Raw genomic sequence first — 19,895 nt, forward strand, 5'->3', positions numbered from 1 at the left:
CTTGTATACAGCACAAAAGCTATCGCTTAAGCATAAAAGCTTCTCATCAAATCTCTGCAGGATGTTCTTTGCCCAAATCTGTGCTTTGAAGACACTTTTTGCAGTGCAATACCTGAATTATATGAGATATATGACGTCTTTTCGTTTTTTCCCTGAAATTAGCAGCTCTGAGCAAAATTTAAAGTTGGAGTGGACAAAACTAGAAGTGGCTAAGTAGAAAATGTTGTGGTGTTTTCTAAGTAAAATGATGTGGGTTTTTTATTTTTTTAGTGATTTGTTTTTTTTTTTTTTTTTAATTCAAAAGTCTAAAAAGTCTATGTAATATATTTTTCCCCCCTTGAAATTAAAGCTGTACTTCCTGAAAATTCCACTGGGTGCAATTAATAGAGATGGTAGAAATGCTCATAGTGAAAGCTGAAGCTGTTTGAAATCCAAAGGGGTTTAGTTCTAAATTATTGCCATGATCCTGCACACATTTACACCTGCTTTTAGGTTTAGACCATGGAAACCAACCAACCCAGCTGAAAAACCCCAAACTATTTCTGACTGCAGTGCTATCAATGAGAGGTTTGTAAAATATGGGTGGTGCCAACCAGCTTGCCCCAGCTGTGCAGGCTGGGGACACCCTGAGGAGCCTGGGCTGGAGCTTCCACCTGCCCAGCACTGCCCTGACCTGTCTTGGCATCCCTGGGTCTGGGCTGGAGCTCCTGTGCCCAGCACGGGGGTTCTGGGGCTGGGCTGGAGCCCTTGTCCCCAGGACAGGAGCTCTGGGGCTGACTTGGAGCCCTTGTCCCCGACACAGGAGCTCTGGGGCTGACTTGGAGCCCTTCTTCCCAGGACAGAGCTCTGGGGCTGACTTGGAGCCCTTGTCCCCGGCACAGAGGGAGGCTGGAGCCCTTGTCCCCAGGACAGAGCTCTGGGGCTGACTTGGAGCCCTTGTCCCCAGGACAGAGCTCTGGGGCTGACTTGGAGCCCTTGTCCCCGGCACAGAGGGAGGCTGGAGCCCTTGTCCCCAGGACAGGACAGGTCACACAGCTCAGGAGTGCAGAGGGAGTTTGCTGTGCTGTGGTGTTTTATCACCATGTGAGGATGATGCAGGACATGCTGGGCTCTGTGGCAGGAGGAGGAGGCTGCTGGTGGTGTAGGAGTGGTTTGGCTCTGGACTGAGTGCTGTCTGTGCTGGAGGTGAGGGGGTTCTCCCAGCAGGTGCTCAGGGACCCCCAGGACCAGGCTGTGCCCGGGGCTGTGCTGCCCCCTGAGCTCCTCTGCGCAAGGTGACACCAGCCCAGGGCTGTGTCACCACGGGGCCAGGGGCTGTTCAGGACTCTGGGAAGCTGTGCTGGACCTCTGGAGATGCCTGATGTCAGCTGCAATTCCTGCTGGCAGAGCTGTAGGGCTGGGTGTGCAGGGAGTGCTCGTTAGCATGCATGGCATAAAACACTCAAATGGAGCGTGCAGTCTCACTCTTTCTCTTTTTTGTTTTTTTCTCTCTAACTGTACTGAAGAAAATCACTTTCAGAATCTTTGTTTGAACATCATCTTCCTTTTCTGTCCTATTATTTTCTTTCTACTGTGATTTACAGAAAAACCCATGTAAATATTTTATGATAGAGCAAATTTTATTCTCTCTTCTCTTCCCTTAAAGAAAGCACCAATAAATGTTACTTTGTTTTTGATTCATCCTCTGTAATAGCTTTCTCCTAAGTCTGGAAAAATCCTATACAGAGATAGATACACACTTTATTTCTTTCACATAAGAGCTATATTGACTTCTTAGTGTAGAGAATCTTCTTTTTTTCCTAATAGCATGGTCTTGCATTGTTGTCTTGATATTAGCATCTGGATATATCTTCTTCAGACAGATGGACTTGTTATTTTGAGTCAAACCCAATGTGAATGACCAAAACATTAATTTAAAACAACGAATTAATATAAGTTATTAATTCACAATTCAATTTTCTTCCTTTCCATTTTAAATATCTGTGTGCTAATGCATATATATACACACAGGTAGGTCCATGCAGAAAGAGTACCCACTGTAATTTTAGCCAGTATCTCTCAGCAGATGCACACACAGGAAAAAAAAAAAAAGAATAATTTGCTGATGCAGAGTTACAAGTCGGTGTTTGTTTCCGAGAGCTGAAGAAGTTGTAAATGTCAGCCCAGATCCTGTGGCTTCGTCTCCTGTCAGTTTTCACACTCAGCTTAGCTGGGACACGCAGCAAGCAAACCTTTCAGAAAATCCAGCCTGCAGCTAGGGTGCATATTTGAGATGAGTTGTAAGGATTGCTGTGCCCTGCTCAGCACAGGGAGTGTGCAGACAGCCAGCCAGACAGACAGCCAGCAGTGCTGGGCTGTGCACTCTGGCTCGTGCCCTTGGAGCTCCAACAAGGACCCAAGTGTCCTGGCAGCTCACTGGGACTGTCCTGGCAGCTCACATATGTCACAGCAGCTCCCGTAAAGGAATGGCTGGTGAGAGCTACCTCTTGGTCATGACATCTTTTGCAGCCTCCTTAAACTCTCATTCTGAAAATTCAGGCTGTTCACCTGCCCCTCACTCCATTACTGTTGTGGTACCGGCAGAGGGAAGGGGGACAACTCATAAAAAGTATGTGCTTATTCTTCTCTGTCATTTTTTCCCATTGTTTCAAATTTCTGAGATGCAAGTTCAAAGAAAGGGTAATTACTTTCTGCAAGGGGCATTCATCTAATGGGAGAGTCATTTGCAATGAAAATATTTTAAGACCTAGGTGAAATGCTGCTAATGATTTGCTTTGTCAGGTCGTTAGGTAGCTTTCAGGCTTCACTGGAGGTAGCAGAAGTTTGTTCTCAGCATGACCACTGAGGAAGCATTGCCTTAATTTGTGATCATATCACACTTTCTTTTTATAGTATCAATTTATAATCATAATCTCGTCTTTGTGGGGACAGTGATGGGGAGAAGGGGCTGGATTGCTGGCATTGGAGGCACCACGAGCCATGTCACTGCAAGTGCACCTGGAGCCTGCACTCTGCCTGGAGCTGCTCAGCGTTATATTAATGGGCTGACTTCATAGTCCAGAAATCGTTTTTAGTCTGTTCCTTTTTCAGTATTTTGTTGCTGTTGTTGTTGAACTGCTGTAGCTCAGCAGGCTCTGGCTGCCTGTGTGCCGGGGGGCTCTTTGTACCAGAGCTGATTCCCACAGGGGGTAATTCTGTGACTGACATTCTCACTGAGCACTGCTGAGGCTTCTGACAGACGATTGATTTCAAGGAACAGGTTTTAGTATAAGAATCTCAGATTTGGAACATCTGCAAAGCACAAGGATCTCTGCCTTTCTGAAAAAGTTGCTTACAAGGAGAAAGAATCTGGTTGCTTGGAAGTGACACTTCACCTGTACCTCTGCAGTTCCACAGATAGCCCAAACCCACTGGCAGTGAAAGAAATCTTCACTCTTTCATTTATTTTTGTAACATATTTATTCTAAAGCACAGTGAAATCAGGTTTCTAAATGACTCAAACAGAGCTTAAAATAAAAAAAGCTTAAAAATCATTTGTGACTCAACTGTTTTGGCCATGCTCCCTAGGAGGGAACTGTGACAGGGTGTTCAGTGTCACCTGGATATTTGTCTGGTGATGCTAGATTTGCACAAGTCCAATTAAAAAACTAAAAAAAAAATAATTAACATGGATGCATTTTGATGATAAACTTGCTTTTTAGCCATGGAAACTCCAAAGATCTCTCACAATTTTGTCCTGGGAGAAAAATCTTTCTCACTCCTCCCCACTGCCTCTCCCTTTTATTTGTTATTCAGGTACTTAAGTCTGTCTAGGATAAGGGACTAAAGCAATAATAGAGGTGAGAAATATTACAGGTAAAATATAGCATTAATGTAAATAGAGTATGCTATTAATATTTTACAAATATTTTCCATAGGAACATCCATTAGACTGCTCCTAAACAACTGCATTTAGGAATTTCAGATACTGAGTACAAAACTGTTTTTAGAAATATTGGGAAATTTCACTTTGTCTTATTTAATCTAGTTAGACACCTTGTCCTATCATCATTATAGTCTGCTTCTTTATGGTTGGGTCAGGTTTCACTATGAAGAAATTAGTGCATTTTTACAAGAGAAATTCACACAGAAAAGAAGAGCATTTGGGGCAATTCAAGGAAACACCAGATTTCTTGACCTGTTTTCTTTTACTTCCTTCTGTTTCCAAATGAACTTGCAGATCAGGTTAGGTATAATGTAATTCAACTCCTAAACTCACATGTTTAATCTCTTGTCAAAGTTGTACTTTAATCTCTATCCCCAGCCCTGGTAAAATTAAAAATAAAGGGTGTTGTCAGGTCCGGAAATGTAGTTATTTTACTTGTCATTTCTTGTTAGTCCTTTGCTTCACCCTTGATCACTGAGTGGATAAAATATTTAAAGGAATGTGCTGTGTTCTATCAAAAGTGTTGAAGATGAGCAACAGGGGCTGTCAGCAGAAGAGGTCATCAGGCAATTTCACTCTCTGCTGTCTGCTGGGGCCTTTGTAAGCCACGTGTTATGAAAACAGGCCAGTCACACTGAAGGATCTGTGGTTTAATACACAGTATGTGTTTTCAATAAGAGAATTTGGCTTGGATCCCGGGAGGACTTATTTCTTATTTCTTAAGTGTATTACTTCAGGTCCTGGGAAATTGGAAGAGCATAAAAGTTCATTTCTGTGTGACCCAGTGTAAGTGGTAATTTAGGAATGGATTCAGGTCTTTTATGATGCAGGGCTATAGTGCACCCACACTAATTAGGGGATCTGTACCTACAAATAGGTGACAGTGGGAGCCAACGGTCTGAAAGGTGCTGGGTAGATACAGCCAGTTTAGGATGGCTCAGGTCTCGTTCACAGAGATCCTGAGAACTTGCTATTTCAGTGTTCAAGCAAAGATGTTCAAAGCTGAGTGCCTCAAGATAAAAAGTCATCAATAACCAGGTTCCTAGGGTAATGTTACATCCCCTGCCAGATGCTGTATGCTGCTGGACCTTTGTTGTGCCAAGCCAGCATTTCATGGACCTCTTCTTGACCTTCCTTTGAGCAAAATTATGGGCCTCCTCAATGAGCTGCAAAGATTTTTGCATATCTGACTGAACCTGTGCATGTCATCTGTGTAAAGAAGTCACATATGCCAGAGAGTCTGCTGCTCATCCCAGGCACAGAAGGGTGAGGTATGCCTGGTGTGACCTGTTCTGCATACAAAACAGGCCTGGGTGAACTTCCTGCCTGAAGAAGCATTGACAGGAATCCCACCAAGGTCAAGCCCAGTGCTCTTGGCTTGTGTCAGGATTGACAAAACTCCACAGTGCTAATGGCAGGTCAGGATGCTAAGTTGTATTTTATCTCAATCTGTCTACCTCTGCCTCATAAAAAAATGTTTCCATGGGCATCAGCATTTTTTTAATACTGTGCTGCAACCTGAATGTTTTTAGTTTTGAATAGTGTTCTGAAATCTCCCGGTAGTACCATAGTTCTTGACAGGATTGTTACCATTCACTCTTTTCTAATGCCTTGGGATGCATTTATTTACTTATTTATTTGTTTATTTATTTTTTCAATCAATGGGACACTTTCCCAAGCTGAATTCTCTCATTTTTTAGAGATTAACATAATCCCTTTTCCCTCTCTTCTTTTCCCACCCACCCTGCCTCCCTGAAGGTCATGCCTACCTTTATGAAACAAATCCCAGCTTTTGTTTTCAATGCTATGTGAACAAAACTATGACAGCACTGGGACACCCAAGTGACTACAACATCTCAGGCTATTGGCTGATGTTCAAATGCAGGATGACACATCAAGTCAATCCAAGTGCAGAGGCAGTAAGAGAAATAAAGGATGTGAAGTTATTAACATTGTAATCAAGTAATCGATTCATTGGCAGAAATGAATCTTGCACCTTTTCCGAGGTTTCTTTACCCCTTTCTTTCTTCAAAAAATTAAAGGGGTGCAATGAAGAGAATTTTCTGTCCCTTTGTCTCCCTCTGAGTATTTAAGTACAATCTTTGTTTCATTTTTCCTAATTTTCATTTCCTAATTTTTCCTTTGTTTCATTTTTCCTAATTTTTCAGGCAATTACTTTTGCCCGACAAAGCAAAGTAATTATTGGTAGTATTCTGCATTTTCAGTCAGTCTTCTGCACATTTGGGAAGTTTAGTAAGTAGACCCAGTTTAACCTTTGGGTTGTTCTGCTCCCAGCATACAGATGACACCCCTGGACAATTAATCATGTCCAATTAAATTAATAATGGGAGGTAAGGGGAGTGGTTCTAGTTGTGTTATACCCATCAGTATGTGTCCTGCCTGCCCTAAGCATATTCTCTGTTCATCACGATTTATTTGAATATTGATTGCAATTATACAATTAGCATATTTGCCCTATGCACATAATTATACATAGTTACTGTAATCATGATAGGAAAAGAAAAAGCCTATTTTTAATAAGTCCCAATGAAATTCAGATGAGAAACTCAGCATTAAAAGAACATTAAGTACTTGATACAACACTGAAATGATTCATATTGAAATGCCACAGAAGAATATGGGGTTGTCAGAGAGCTGCTGGATTTAAGTATTCAGATATTCATTTTCCAGTGTGAATTTCCTTGGCTCAGTGTCGTACATGGCAAACTTCTTTTGGGAAATAAACTCATGTGCAGTGACTAACAAATTTGTATACATATTATACAAATATATACAAAAGAGAGGGTATTCAGGTGTTCTGAAAGTTGTATTCCTTAACTCTGACAAGGCCATAGCATGGCTGGGTGAAGCAGTGCAGCAATTCATCCCTGCTGCTGAAAGAAAGAGCAAACTTCCTCAGTTAACATTGTACTCTTGCAATGGTGTAAATAAATAGCCTAGGGTGCTTTTTAATAGTACAATTATCTCTCTCCTAAACTAGAAGCTGTCATTGAGGTTGAATTCTTCTTCCAAGTTTCTGATAGTAGGAATGGTTCTTCCAAACTTCCTCATATTGGAAAAGGTCCCATCTAATCACTCCAAAGTACAGCAGGGACAGAAACATTTAACCGGAAAAGCTGGGTGAGTCTCTGGGGAATTCAAAGGAATGGAAACCAGGAAGGTTTTGCCAACATTCACCTTTCCTTTCTTTATTTTTTTTTTTTTAATTCGAAGATTAACTGGTATGGTTTTGAGTCTTCCCATTGCCTGAGGAGCCCTCAGTGGACTACTGGAAAGAGAATAGATGCAACATAGGTGTTCTGGAAAAAATATCTGTGAGAAAGAATTTATGCTAAACTTGTGTTTCACAGCTGAAATGCTTTATTTTGAGGTTATAGCTGAGTTTCTTTTCCAGGAGATAATAATAGGGCAGGAGGGAACACTGAGAGGTCCCATAGCCTGGGTCTGCCCCAGGGCAGACTCAACTAGAGCTGGATAGGGCATGACACAAAGTGTACAGCCTGTTCTTGAGAACTTTCTGTGACAAAGATCCAGCAACTTCTGAGAATAATCCACTTCTGGGCTTCATTAAAATTGGTATTAGAAAGATATCCTTACCATCAAGGTCAAATACATCACTGCTATTTAAACTTGGTGTCACTTGTCCCTTACTTTGTGACTCTACCTCAAAAACCTTGTTTATGTCTCCCATGAGGATGGAAGGTACAAAATCAGCAGCATCATGGAAGGAGCTGGAAATGGTAGTGGTTACTGACCAAGTTATGGGCAGACTTTTGGCTTAGGTTTGAGAGAGTCAAAGAGCCTGGTGTTCCAGGAACACTGGGACAGGAAAAGGCATGCCAACATGATCCCAGGAAATCCCCAACATTGCTGCTCCTACATCTTCCTAATCCGAATCACCACTGGTGATTTTTGCCTTCTCCTTTTTTTATTTCTACCTATTTATCTCGTTCATTTGTCTCAAAATTCTGCTTCTATACAGTGCTTTGAGTAAACAGATTTTATGGAGTGATAAGAAGGGCCTTTTTAGGGCCCTTAAGCCACTTTTTAAAACTGTGACTTAGTGGAAATATTTGTGGAAATGCAAAATACCGGTTCTTCAATATATCAGTTTGGAGATAGGCAAGGCATGCTTCTCTCTCGCTTAAGAAGTTCAGTGAGAAGAGGAAAGTGCTCCATGAATCATTCCTTGCAGAGGGATCTCGATGGTGTAGTCAGATTCCTGTCACTCAGATTTATGGGAATATACCTAAGGTGAAGATGGATATGAGAATTTCACTTAGAAATGCTTCCCAGAGGTGACTTGCATCAACATGCATATGCCAAGTGGACTTAAATCTGTGGTCATGTGTGAATTCTGGGAGATTAAAGATTCCTCTCAAATGTAGGGCATAGCTGTAACTAACTTTCACAAGATTTACATGGCTTACATCCTATTCTGCATGGCAGATACCTGACATAAGCTGCTGAAAGATCTCCTGGGTGTTGAAAGCAGTGTAAGGGATGCTCCAGGCAGATCAAGAGTGTTTTATGGTGACTGCTTTTTGTTGATGCACTGATGAGCAGAAAGCAGCCAGCTCTTTCAAAATCTTCCTTAGGGATTTGTGTTTTTCCTGTGGAAGTGATAAACTGAATTCCATGTTGTGTGTCCAAAGCAAGCTGGCTCAGATGTAAATACAAACTGTGTCAGTGTTCTGTTTTTTTATCACAGATCAATCTCCCATCAGGAGAGACAATTCTGAAATAATGTACATTCCTGACTAACACTTTTTAGCAGCTTATGACTTGTCTCCAAAGCATTGTAGCATCTTGAGTCTATTCCTAAACAAAATGTTACAAGCTGGTAGCAGTCCCAGTTCAGAAAACAGAAATACAGACATTTAATGAGAAGCAGTAGTTTTGTATGTTTAATTGGTAATTAAAAGTATACTTTGTGTTCTGTGGCCTCAAGGCCAAGCATTCACATGCTAAAATGTGAGTTGTATTTTACCAACACTGTTCTAATGTCACCTGTTTCAGAGTTATAATTTTGATTGGTCACTAGCACTTGCAGCAGCATAAATAAATATTTCATGATTCTTGTTCATTGTCTGATGTCTGTTACATTATTAATTTGTGTGTAAATGTGTTGTCTTGTTTGTGTTTGAGATATTTAGGTGCCCAGAATTGCAGTTTGCCTATTATCTCTCTGCATAACACTTTTGTCAACTATGTCTATGTTCCAGTGTTTCATCACTGTGAAAAATGCTGCCTGTTTCAAGTGATATATAAGGGATTCTAAGTTTTCAGAGAGGAACCCAGCATTTTAGAGAAGAGAGTGTTGTGTGACAGGTTGTAGCGTCCCTTCATGATCAGCCCTAATTTGGACTAGAGTTTAAAGAATAAGAAGTGCTATCCCAGAATCTCAAGGAATGCATGAATAACTGGGAGTAACATCTTCAGCTCTCATAAATTTGTACAACCCTGTAACTGATTCCAGTGCTCACCTATGTTAGCTGGAGATCTGAATATTGACTGGAGAGAAGGAGGAGGAGCAGGAGCTCTCAAGGAATTGCTGAGGAGCAGGTGGATATTTTTCGCCAGGCTGCCCAGCGTTCTGAGCACCCGCTTGGGGAACAGCTCTAAAAATGTACTCCTGCAAGTCTGCAGGAAGACTTTAAGCAGAGTGACAGAGAGTACGTGTGGCTCAGCAGTCAAGCAGAAAAATATATTTAAAAATCACTATTCTGTTTACTGATTACCTTTGGGAGCTCAGGAGAAGTGACAATTTTACGGAGTAATCAGCAAAAAAGTTCTGCGGTCTCAGGCAGTTTTGCTGAGTTGATACAATCCTAGAGAAGGTGTTTTTCAGTGCAGGTTTCTTAGATTCCCTGTAGGAAGAGAAAGAAAAGAATCTGAAATCCCTCCTGACCTGATTTTCTGGTTTTATAGTATTTCCCCCCATCCCTAGATTTGCGAGCTGATGGTTAGTGTCTTGCTGCAGCAGATTTCTTGTCAGGAGTGAAGCTGAACGTGGAGCATGGTGTAACTGTGTGTTTCTGTCACAGCCTTGAAAAGAAAATCAAAAATGCTTTATGTAAAATTTTTACTTTGCTTGAATTTTAAACAAACAAAACTCACAACAGAGTCAAATGCAGAGCACTTTCACACTGATCGGGGTAACTTCAGCTGCTGAGGAATAGTTTCTGTGATTGTGAGATGAAAGGTGAAAATGAGCAAGAAAAGTCAATTTGTTAAGAAAACATAAGCCTATCTGCCTCCCTATATGCTTATCATTTAGTTAGTGTCTACAGAGTGTCCTTTAAATATTCCCTTTCACTTCCCTGTTTCTAGGGAAGGTTATAGAAAACCAGATCAGGATTTGGGATTTCTCAGTAAAAGGAGGTGAATCATCCTCCTCTCTTCAGCTCACTTTTCCCACATGTAAAGGCAGGTTAACAATGTTTATTTGACAAAGAGCCTTAGGTCTGAGTTATTATCTCGAATGATTTGCAACTGGAAACACCTTACCTAGTTATATTTTTATTTTTGCTGCTAGTAATGTTAAAAAAAGAAAGGGAGCAGTAATAAGGCAGCTGGCATTCACCTTCAGCAGTGCTTCACACCTGACTCCTCGAAGCTTCTCATTCACAAGCCCAAGAAATGAGGGATCCTACGTTCAGTGATTCCTCATTTTTGTGGCTTTGCTCTCCAGCTGCCAATGGGGCTCAATGGCTCTGAAACACAGGCAGCAAGAGAAGAGAAGTGACCTGTGGCTTTGAAAAATGCAAAAAAGAAAACCTGCGTTGTAGAAAGGGAGAAAACTGTTTTCCTTCCTCACCACTCTAATTCACAGTGATTTGTGGGAGGCTGAAAGTGAGGCTCTAACAGGAGAGAAAGCCATGACTTCTGTGTTGGGCCAGATTAAACCTGAGTTTAAAGAACTGTTGAAACATTTCTATTTTGGGAACACATTTTGGTGTTTTATGTCATAATTATTCTGAAATATCATCTGAGAGTCCCATGTGCACAAGGAAAGCTCTCTTGATTAATGTTGATAGGTTGCTTATGTGTTTCCTCCAGGAGCTGAATTCCCTGGGCAGAAAAGTCTCTGTAGTATGTTCTTCTGTTTTTCTACTGAGCCAGGGTGTGTTCTCAGCTGGGAAAGACCATGGATTTATACATGTTAAAAGTCCAGCATGAGAGCTGGAAAAGTACTTTCAAAAACTACAATTGTGAAAGAGCTGGTCCTCTGAATACTTGTTTATACTTTGTGATTGTTTATAAACTTTTCTATCCCATGTAAGACAGAGCACTGGAGAAACAAAAAAAAAAAAAAAAAAAGGTTTGGGACTGCTCAGAATAATTTTGTCAAAAATACTTTTTCAATTACAAAATCATTTTCCCCAATATTTGCAAAATCAATTTTGATGACATTTCTTTTTGTTATAAAAGATTGCTTTGATTGTGTCAAAAGCCTGTTTCAATTTCTGTTGTAGGAGCACTTCTAAAAACTCCAAATGAACATTTTAGCAATGAAGTACAAACATAAAAACATTCTTAGGAGCTTAAAAAGCTGAAAATCATCCCCCAACATACTGACAGATCTCAAGCCAAAGTGAAAAAAAAAATCACAGAAAATGAATTACTGACATTGTCATTATTGCCTCTGGTAAATGTATAGTGCTGGTTTTCAAGGACTAAAAATCTTTTGTTTTGAACTTGCTGTCATTGAGTGATCAGCACAAACAGTGAGCAGAGAGAAGGTTTCTGTGTCAGACAGAGCCTTAGGCTGCTGTGTGGCTCAGCAGCAGAGGGATGTGTGGGGCAGTGACAAACCCAGCTCCTGCCACGTTCCTTTTCACCAAACACACTTGAGATGTGCACCAAGAGCAAACTCCTTAATTCTCTGTGCTAAATCCTGCAGTCAGGGGTTCCCCTGTGATAGCCATCATATTAAGGTTACCAGGAGGAGAAATCAAATCTCTGGGGTCCATGGCATGAAGCAAAAAGAGAGAGTGCTTTGTTTCTGACCCTCTCATGCTGCCCGCTGCCCTGCTGCCACACGTGCCAGGGCTGGGCTCTGGGCCCCAAGGCTGCAGGTGTGTGCCCCAGCCCGAGGCTCCTGCTGGCTCCAGCTGCCTTCCTGCCTTTGCTGGCACTGTCCCTTGGCAGTTTGTGGGTGGTGGAGCAGATTTGTGCTGTACCACACAAATGTGATTTGGCTGTGTGGAGCAGATGCTGCCTGGCACCGGCTGGCAGAATTTTGGTGAAGGGGGATCTCCCTTGAGGTTTTTTCCTCTTGCAGTCAGTCTTTCTTGTGCTGCAGAATTCTGAGACTTCCTCCCAGTGCTGCAGACCTGCAGATTAATGCAAATTACTTATTTTTAATATAGACTACGCCTCACTCCTGATCCCCTCCCATGACACTTTTTCTTTGGGAAGCAGTCCCATCTGGGGCCCACAGTTTGAATTTGTCCATTCCTCCATGTACTGGGGGTTTTCCTGGTGTGAAACCCTTCTTGTCTCTCTGGCAGATGTGATAATTTTTCTGTTTTGTGGGTACAGCCTTTCTGTCGTGCCTTCATCTGAGAATGAGAACCTGAGACTTTCACATGATAAAAATCTTGCTGCTGCAAAATCTTACCAGAAGCAGAGAGTGGTTGTGTAGCAGTTGCTCCTGGAGGAGGAGAAGACAAATGCTTGTCTGACTGTGGTACCTACCAACAACTCCATGTGTCTGCCAGCCATGTGTCCTTTGCTGAGGTTTGCATGCCATGGAATGCAGCAATTTATGGCTGAACATTTCAGTAGAAAGTTCAGTCTGCAATGGCTGCTGAAGCAGTTGGGGCTCTGATCATGATCTCAGAGTACTGGTGATGGATCCTAGGACGTTTGTAAGAAATGGCTTTAAGTGCCTGAGGAATTTAAGCCTCATCTCTTCAACCTAGATCAGGAAACAAGTCTTTCCCAAGTTACCCCAATGCTGTGGCCATGCTGATCCAGAGCATCACCTCTTCTCTTTCAGTGTCCTCATAAGCAAAGGCCCCCAAAAAAGAAGTTTTATTTCTCCATGGATTTATTCTGGAATAATCATGTCAGTTAATATCCCAAGTGAGAGACAGCCTGATTTTTACAGAAAGTCCAAATATTGCTGAATTCTAATATTTGTAAATGCTTTAGAAAATCTCACCCTTTATCCTCTGGATCTTACTGACTTGGCTGGAATGTTTTATATCAGTAAACAGCTGAGGACAGAGTTAGGAAGTAGCCTGCATTTGTACTTTCCTGCCCTTCAGAGGCTGCACTTAAAAGGTACAAAATCAGAACCACTTCTCAGTCTAACCTGACCTGTACTAAATCATTAACCACATCAGTCTCATCCCCTCAGTTTAAATATGAGTGGATGCTTACTTATTTCTTAATATAGTTTTGCTCTAAAATGATTCACATTGTTTTATCGTTTTCATAGCACTTTATAGAGACTTGGCAGAGGCCTGGGGGACCTTTAATCTCTCCAGCTTGTCACTCCAGATGGCTTTGCATTTCTACAGCAGATGAGATGCTCTGGTCATGGCAGTGCAGTTGCCTGCATTTACTAATCCGCTTTGCCAACCTCCCAGACCCTTGTAGGATGCTTCTGTGCGCCACATTTGAAGAGTTTGCATTTAAATTGGCTGTTGAAATTCATGATTCATTTTCTTATTTTAATTACTGTCTCTGCTGCACTCCTAGATAGTTATATACGCTGCTGGAATACTTGGGGGCTATATTCTTTTGAGTAACACAAAACATCTATAGTAAAAATAGGCAAAAGAATAGTGTCTTCATTTTACTCTTGGTGAACTGAATCTCTGAAAGATGAACTGATTTTCTTCAAGATGCTCAAGGGACTGTCCCAGAATCTGGGACCTCCTTTTTTTGGGGCTTGTATAACTTCTGGCTTACAAATTCATGAAACCTTGTGGGATCAGATGCAGAGCAACAGCCTGAGGAGCTAATCTTATGCCTGAGAGTCAGTAAAATGAGATTCCTCACAAGTACAGTTTCACTTACACAGTGGAAAAGTGTTTCTGACTATTAATTTACTTCTCGTCTCCACGAATATATTTGAGTTAAAAGTGGTGTGAAATATTGGGTCATTTGCAGCTGGAGTTTGTGCAGTGTCTGGGTCAGCCAGGAAAGCTGTGCTCAGCACATTGAGCCACTGTATTCCAGAAACCCCCTGCTGCAGGGTGGCAAACAGGCTTCATATTCATAAAGTGTTGTTTTTCTGAAAAACAGCCCTATTATGTTTCTCTAAAATCTACTTGTTTAATGCTATGGCCCTACTGTGTTTCTATGTCTGTCTTTGGGTAATCCTCCAGCTTTTGCCTCAGGCCTTGGCGTATGACAAGTGAAACCATGCTGTGACACTGGTAGTGCCAATTTACTACTCCTGTTTTGTACTCACAATAAAGGTAGCAAACTGATCCATGCTCTGTATAGTGGCTTTGCTACTTCTGAAGTGCTCCTGTGCCTCAGCAGATTGCATCTCCTCCCACTCTCAGGACCAGATGCCTTTTCCCATTTGCCTGGTCCCTACGAAGGGTTTAACATCATGTGCAGGGGTGTGCACCTTGCTCTGCTTTGGCCTCTCTGAGGTTGTTCAAGCCTGTGAAAAGGGAGGAAAGGACTCCTGAATTCTTCCTTTTGCCAGATAAGTGTTGCACAAGCAATGTTGAGAGCTTGTGAAAGCATCACAGCCCTGGTGAGTGGTATGAGCAGATCTTGTCAGCTCTGTGTCCATCTGTCTGTCTGTCTGAGCTCCACAGCTCCTGGAGGCACAGCTGAGGGAGTGGACATTTTCATAATTATGAGAAGCTGTAATAAAGAAGAGACTTTAGTGGTTGAGGCTCTCAGTTATCCTGAGGCTGGTTTTAGGCATTTGCAGTATTTAGAAAGGGGGAATGTGTGGTGTTGTGTTCTGTAATATTTGTGCAAAACTTTGTGGGGCCAGTTGGGGCCAGCTGTTGTGCTCTGCAGTGATTTGCATAGTAAAAAAATGAATGTTTAGAAATTGGATGTGAGTAAGGCTTCTCCAGGGCTGAGCTACTGCTTGGCCACTCTCCTCTGTCTTTTTGTAGGTCGTTGCTAATGCATTGTGAGTTTAAATTCAGTGCCAGAATGAATTGCTCACCATTGAAGTCAAAAGAAGAATTTTCAGCTCAAAGTTTCAGGCTATTTTCCCTAGACCTCTCCCAGTTAGAGGAAGCTCTAGTTAGATAGAGAGTTAGAAGTGCTCTACGAGTTTTTGGCTGAATTAAATTACAATTGACCTGGGAACAACGACAACAAAAAAAGGAAATCTGGATATCTCTGAGAAAGGATAAACTTGGTGGACAACTCAGACCACCTTTTCAATCCTTTGTTAGGGTACTATGGAACCCTTAAGAGGATTTCAATCTTTTGTGGATCAGATGATTCCAAGCAGAGATCATTTATTTGGCAAGCTCCAAAATTCTCATTCCTCATCCCCTTCTGTGACATGTGACCCTGCCAGGAGATGACAGGTGCATTGAGTTAAGTTCCTATGGAAAGGAGAAGAGTTTTAGCCAACCAGCTCCATATTTCTCTGGCTGTGGTCCCTAGCAATGCCATCACTGCTGGATCTAAGATCGTGGCTGAGCCCAACCCTGCAGTTAAGCACTTAGAAAGTCACAGCCTGTCAGAATAGCATTAGTGTCAATCCCAGCACCTCGCCCACCTGCTGCCACCTCGGATCATGCCTGCAGTATTAACTCATTGCTGCCTTGTAGTGATGAAGGCAGGATGATCAGCTCCTTGTCAATCAGACTTTCAATCTGAGCTTCTAGCGTGCTTATAAATCATACTACCATTAGCTAAAACAAAGTGGGTGTTTTTTTCTCATGTTTCTCATCTATTTTCCCATCAGAGAGAAATCCAGGATGACACATCCATGCTCCAGGCTCAGAGGTGCTGCAGAGTGGATTGCAGGAGGCCTTTGGGTTTGGGGGGTGGATGCTCACCAGTCTGTGCCGTGGCTCTCGACCCTGTGCACGTTCAGGGGTGACAGCCACAGTGCTCCCATTCTTAGAAGAGGATGCATCTCCCCGTAACTAAGCTCTGGGTATTTCTCAGCAGTCCTGCTAATTGCTAATGACAGGGACCTTGGAAGTCTCTGAAAGATCGCAGTATTTTAATTTGAATTTTTCTCTGAGGAGGGAAGTTGACAGTGAGTGAGCAGTCAGCTCTCTCCAGGCCCCTCCATTGGGAAGAGCGAGTTTTCACCACTCCAGTAAAACATCTAAAGCACTCAAATCTCACTCAGGATATTGTTTGTTGTATACTTTATGTCTGAGATAAAAGAAAGCAAACTAATTTTAAAATTACATCCCTGGGGGAAGATAAGGATGCCAGACATTGGCTACAAGGAAATCCCTCAGCTACTTGAGCAGTTAAAGGAGCCTGAAAGTGATTGTAAAACCAAGTCTCTGGCATGTGCCCGTGTACAACTTTTTAGCTAAAGAAAGACTTTTAAAGGAAATCTTCTAAGCAGCACAGACAATAAACAACACACCATTAAAGCCTGAAAAAGTGTGAATGTGTTGCTGTGTTAAGGCTTGTGCTTTTGTAGGTATTCTCTGAATTAAACCAGAGTGTGCACCTGAGCATCCCATGGGGAGCCAGGATGTCAGAGCACTGCTCTGGCTTCTGGCAGCAGCTAGCTCAGAGCTGGAGCACCTCTAAATTGTGCAGAGACTCTGGGGAGAGGCAACAGTGGTTCATGAGCTGGTTTTACCGTTCTTGATTGGTTTGGTGTCAATTACATAGTGATTCTTTTTTTATACAAATCTAGAATTTTGCCCATTTGGAGAAAGTTTATAGAGCTGTGCTTTAATTTCCATGGTCTGTTAGAAAAATACAGAAGAAAATTCTTTTGGTCACCTTTTCACCAGACTAATTAGAGTTTCTGTTTAGTTTGAGATCACAGTGGTAGTTGGTACAATCTCAGAGCCTGGCCTACTTAGAAATTTAAAAAAAAAAGAAACACAAAATCTTACTTTTTATCAGAAAGTGTGAATCCCTAGTCCCAGCAGCTTTTGTGTGAAAAAAAAAATAGTCTGCTCTGACACAGCAAGTCAAGAGATTTCTGATGAAACTGGAGCTGTTTCACCCTCATCACTTCTGCCTTTGTGATACTAAACTTTCTGAAATAACTCTATGCTTCATTTTGACTTAACTTCCTTTGCTTAAGAAATTTGCACCTAAGTGAAAATGGTAGCACTCCTGATTGTTCCAGACTAATTTGCAGTGTGATTATTGAATCAATTAAAGGGTATTAATGAGAGATATCTGCTGTGTTATCTGCTTCATTTTATGGTTATTAGGAAGCGACTTATGGAAGAGTTACCATAGTCACAACCTAAAAAATAGGGGCAGTCACAAAGCTTGTGAGCTAAAATCCTGTATTGCTACATGCATGAAATCCTAGATAAGTGTGACAGGAGTTGACATCTCAGATACGGTTTGACTTACCAATGAGGGACAAGGCTATGATAAGACACAGTGCCTCTGGAGGGGAAAAAGGATTCACTGTGGGAATCATTTTGATTGTTGAAAGAAATCACAGCGCTTCAAAACGATTGTGCTATAACAGCTGTAACATCAAAAGCAAGGATAAACTCCTGGAAAACTACATTTGCAGTATTTCCATTTAACCATTTAATAGAGTCACAGGATGAGTGAGTGGATAAAACACAGGAACTGCCCACAGCAATGACTCCTCTTTTCTGCTCTCCATGTGGTTTACAGGGATGGGGGGATTTCAATCCACAGCTTCCTCCCACTGAGACCTGCTGTCTCCCAGTAACCCAAACTCTTATAACTGCTGAAAATGTTTTCTCTTCTTCTCAAGCCCATGGTAGTCAATGCCATGTAGAAAACCTGCTGCACAGAGCAGGTGAGAGAAATACATGGCTGAGAGTGAGGCTGTTGGGCTTTGTGTGCAATGGCAGCAGCGTTAGTGCTGTCCCTTGTGTCCAGTCCCCTCTGCATGCTCTGAATGACCACTGAGACCTGGGTGTCTGTGGTCTGGCCCCTTTGCCTTGCTGGTCTCGCACATCAAGTCTTCACTGTAAAGGTGCTAAAGGTTACAATTCCGTATTCATGTGCAGAGGCTGCAGAGCAAACAAAAACCCAAAGAAAGGCAGCTTACAAGATGATTGAAATTTTGGTGGTGAAACTGGTGGGTGACTGATACACCTAGAAACAATTTGGGCCAATGACATCTGGAGCAGGGTCAGCCTGAGCACAGGCAGGCTGATACATGTGAATACTGCTCAGGAAGCCAAATTAGCAAGCGCTTTTGCATGATCTGTCTTCTGCTGCCTGGGCATTTTCCCACAGCACTTGGAGCTCTGATTAAGGCAGTCAACCATAAATCACCAGGGCACATGTCAATGAAGCCCTTACGATGCCATTGGGGATAGAGGAATCATATCCTCTTATTGCTTTAATCGTGAGGCTGGAGTCCATTAAAAATCCATTTAAATCTGTGAACTGGTGCTAGTTTTAAACTGGTAATTTATGTCCAGTGGATATTAGCAGCATTTTTTCCCCTGTATTTGAACTGTTGCCAACAGCTGCTCTAACTAACCAATGCTATTCATGTTCAGGCTTATGCAGTATAATCTGCTTCACTTTCTGGGTCTATATCAGCAGGCAGCAGTAATGGGTATTGTCTGAATCAAAGCCTCTTACAGAAATGTTGCAAACCAAAATGAGGGGACTGGAATAGCACACCATCAGTCCATGGAAAGTATTCTGAACTGGGAATTGATCAGTGGATTTTCTGCCATCATCTTTCAAACAGCATTTTGGAAGGACTCAGAACAAGCTCAGTGGAATGTACCTGATACCCAACATCCACCTACCAGGATGAGTGTACAATAATAATTAAACAGATGCTTTTAGCAAAAAAAGGTACATTCTGTCTAGGTAATTACTTTGTTGATTTTGAAATCTGAGTATTTCAGAGGCTCTATATCCTTGTACTCATCTGATTTGCAAAACAAAGTGTTCTGCAGGGGAAGAATTCACACACACAGTATGAGCTCTTCCCCTCCAGTGCTGATGCCTGGTGGCCTTTGAAGATGGGCAGGAATTCTCCCACTTCTAACTGAGCAGAATCAGACTCTACTGAAGGAGTCCAGTTGAAATAGTGCAGGATCAATGTGTATTGTGCTGTTAGTGCAGTAAGAAACACTACAGATGAAAAGCAGCAGCAATGGAACAGCTGGCACCTACATTATTGTATGTACAACTAAACAATGTAGAAGCAAAGACTACTTGGGCAGATGTATCCTGAGGCTGAGGTGGTTCTGGCAGCATTTGGACAGGGTCACGACCCATTTAGAGTAATCTAACTTCTTTCCTCTACACTGTTAAACAGCACCAACTGTTCTGTGGCAGTTCCCATTTCAGTTTTCTGGCAGAAATGAACTTTGGAGCACAGAGGTCAAGGTTTTCTCATTTACTCATGGTATTAAAATTTTTTGGAATTAAAACAAAGCAATGCAAAAGCCTTTGTTTCCCTCTTAAAGGACATTCCCCAGCCATGAGGACTGTGGATAGTTCAGGTATCACATCATCAGTCAGCACAGGGCCTTTTCCACACCCCACCCCTGCCTTGCTCTGAGGTCCACTGCCCACCTCCCTGTGGTTCAACCCTGTGAGCTGCCAGCAAAGCACAGATGTCCCCCCAGCCAGTGGCACAGGGACAGAGGGGATGGTATGAACAGGGCATCTGTCCCCAGCTACTCTGTCCATCTGCTACAGCTCTTGCTCTTAGCAGGTGAGCACCTACTCCAGGAGCACTGCAAGAGCAGGAAGGAGCTGGCACCTGAGGGGTGATGAGATCAGCAGAATGTTGGATGGAAATGTGTGGCTCTCAGTTGGAGATCCAGAA

The 19,895-nt window shown here is 42.3% G+C and overlaps 1 long non-coding RNA gene across 1 annotated transcript; it reads right to left on the bottom strand.

The window, feature by feature from the left end:
- Positions 1-1,600: 1,600 nt before the first annotated feature.
- Positions 1,601-5,808, bottom strand: LOC137483370 (uncharacterized). Its single transcript, XR_011004441.1, has 2 exons — positions 5,695-5,808; positions 1,601-2,655 (listed from the first exon to the last, which is right to left on the bottom strand). It is a non-coding gene; the product is annotated as an uncharacterized lncRNA (long non-coding RNA).
- Between the last annotated feature and the right edge of the window lie 14,087 nt (positions 5,809-19,895).

The sequence above is a fragment of the Anomalospiza imberbis genome, chromosome 16, assembly GCF_031753505.1.
Source record: "Anomalospiza imberbis isolate Cuckoo-Finch-1a 21T00152 chromosome 16, ASM3175350v1, whole genome shotgun sequence".
Classification (NCBI taxonomy): domain Eukaryota; kingdom Metazoa; phylum Chordata; class Aves; order Passeriformes; family Viduidae; genus Anomalospiza; species Anomalospiza imberbis.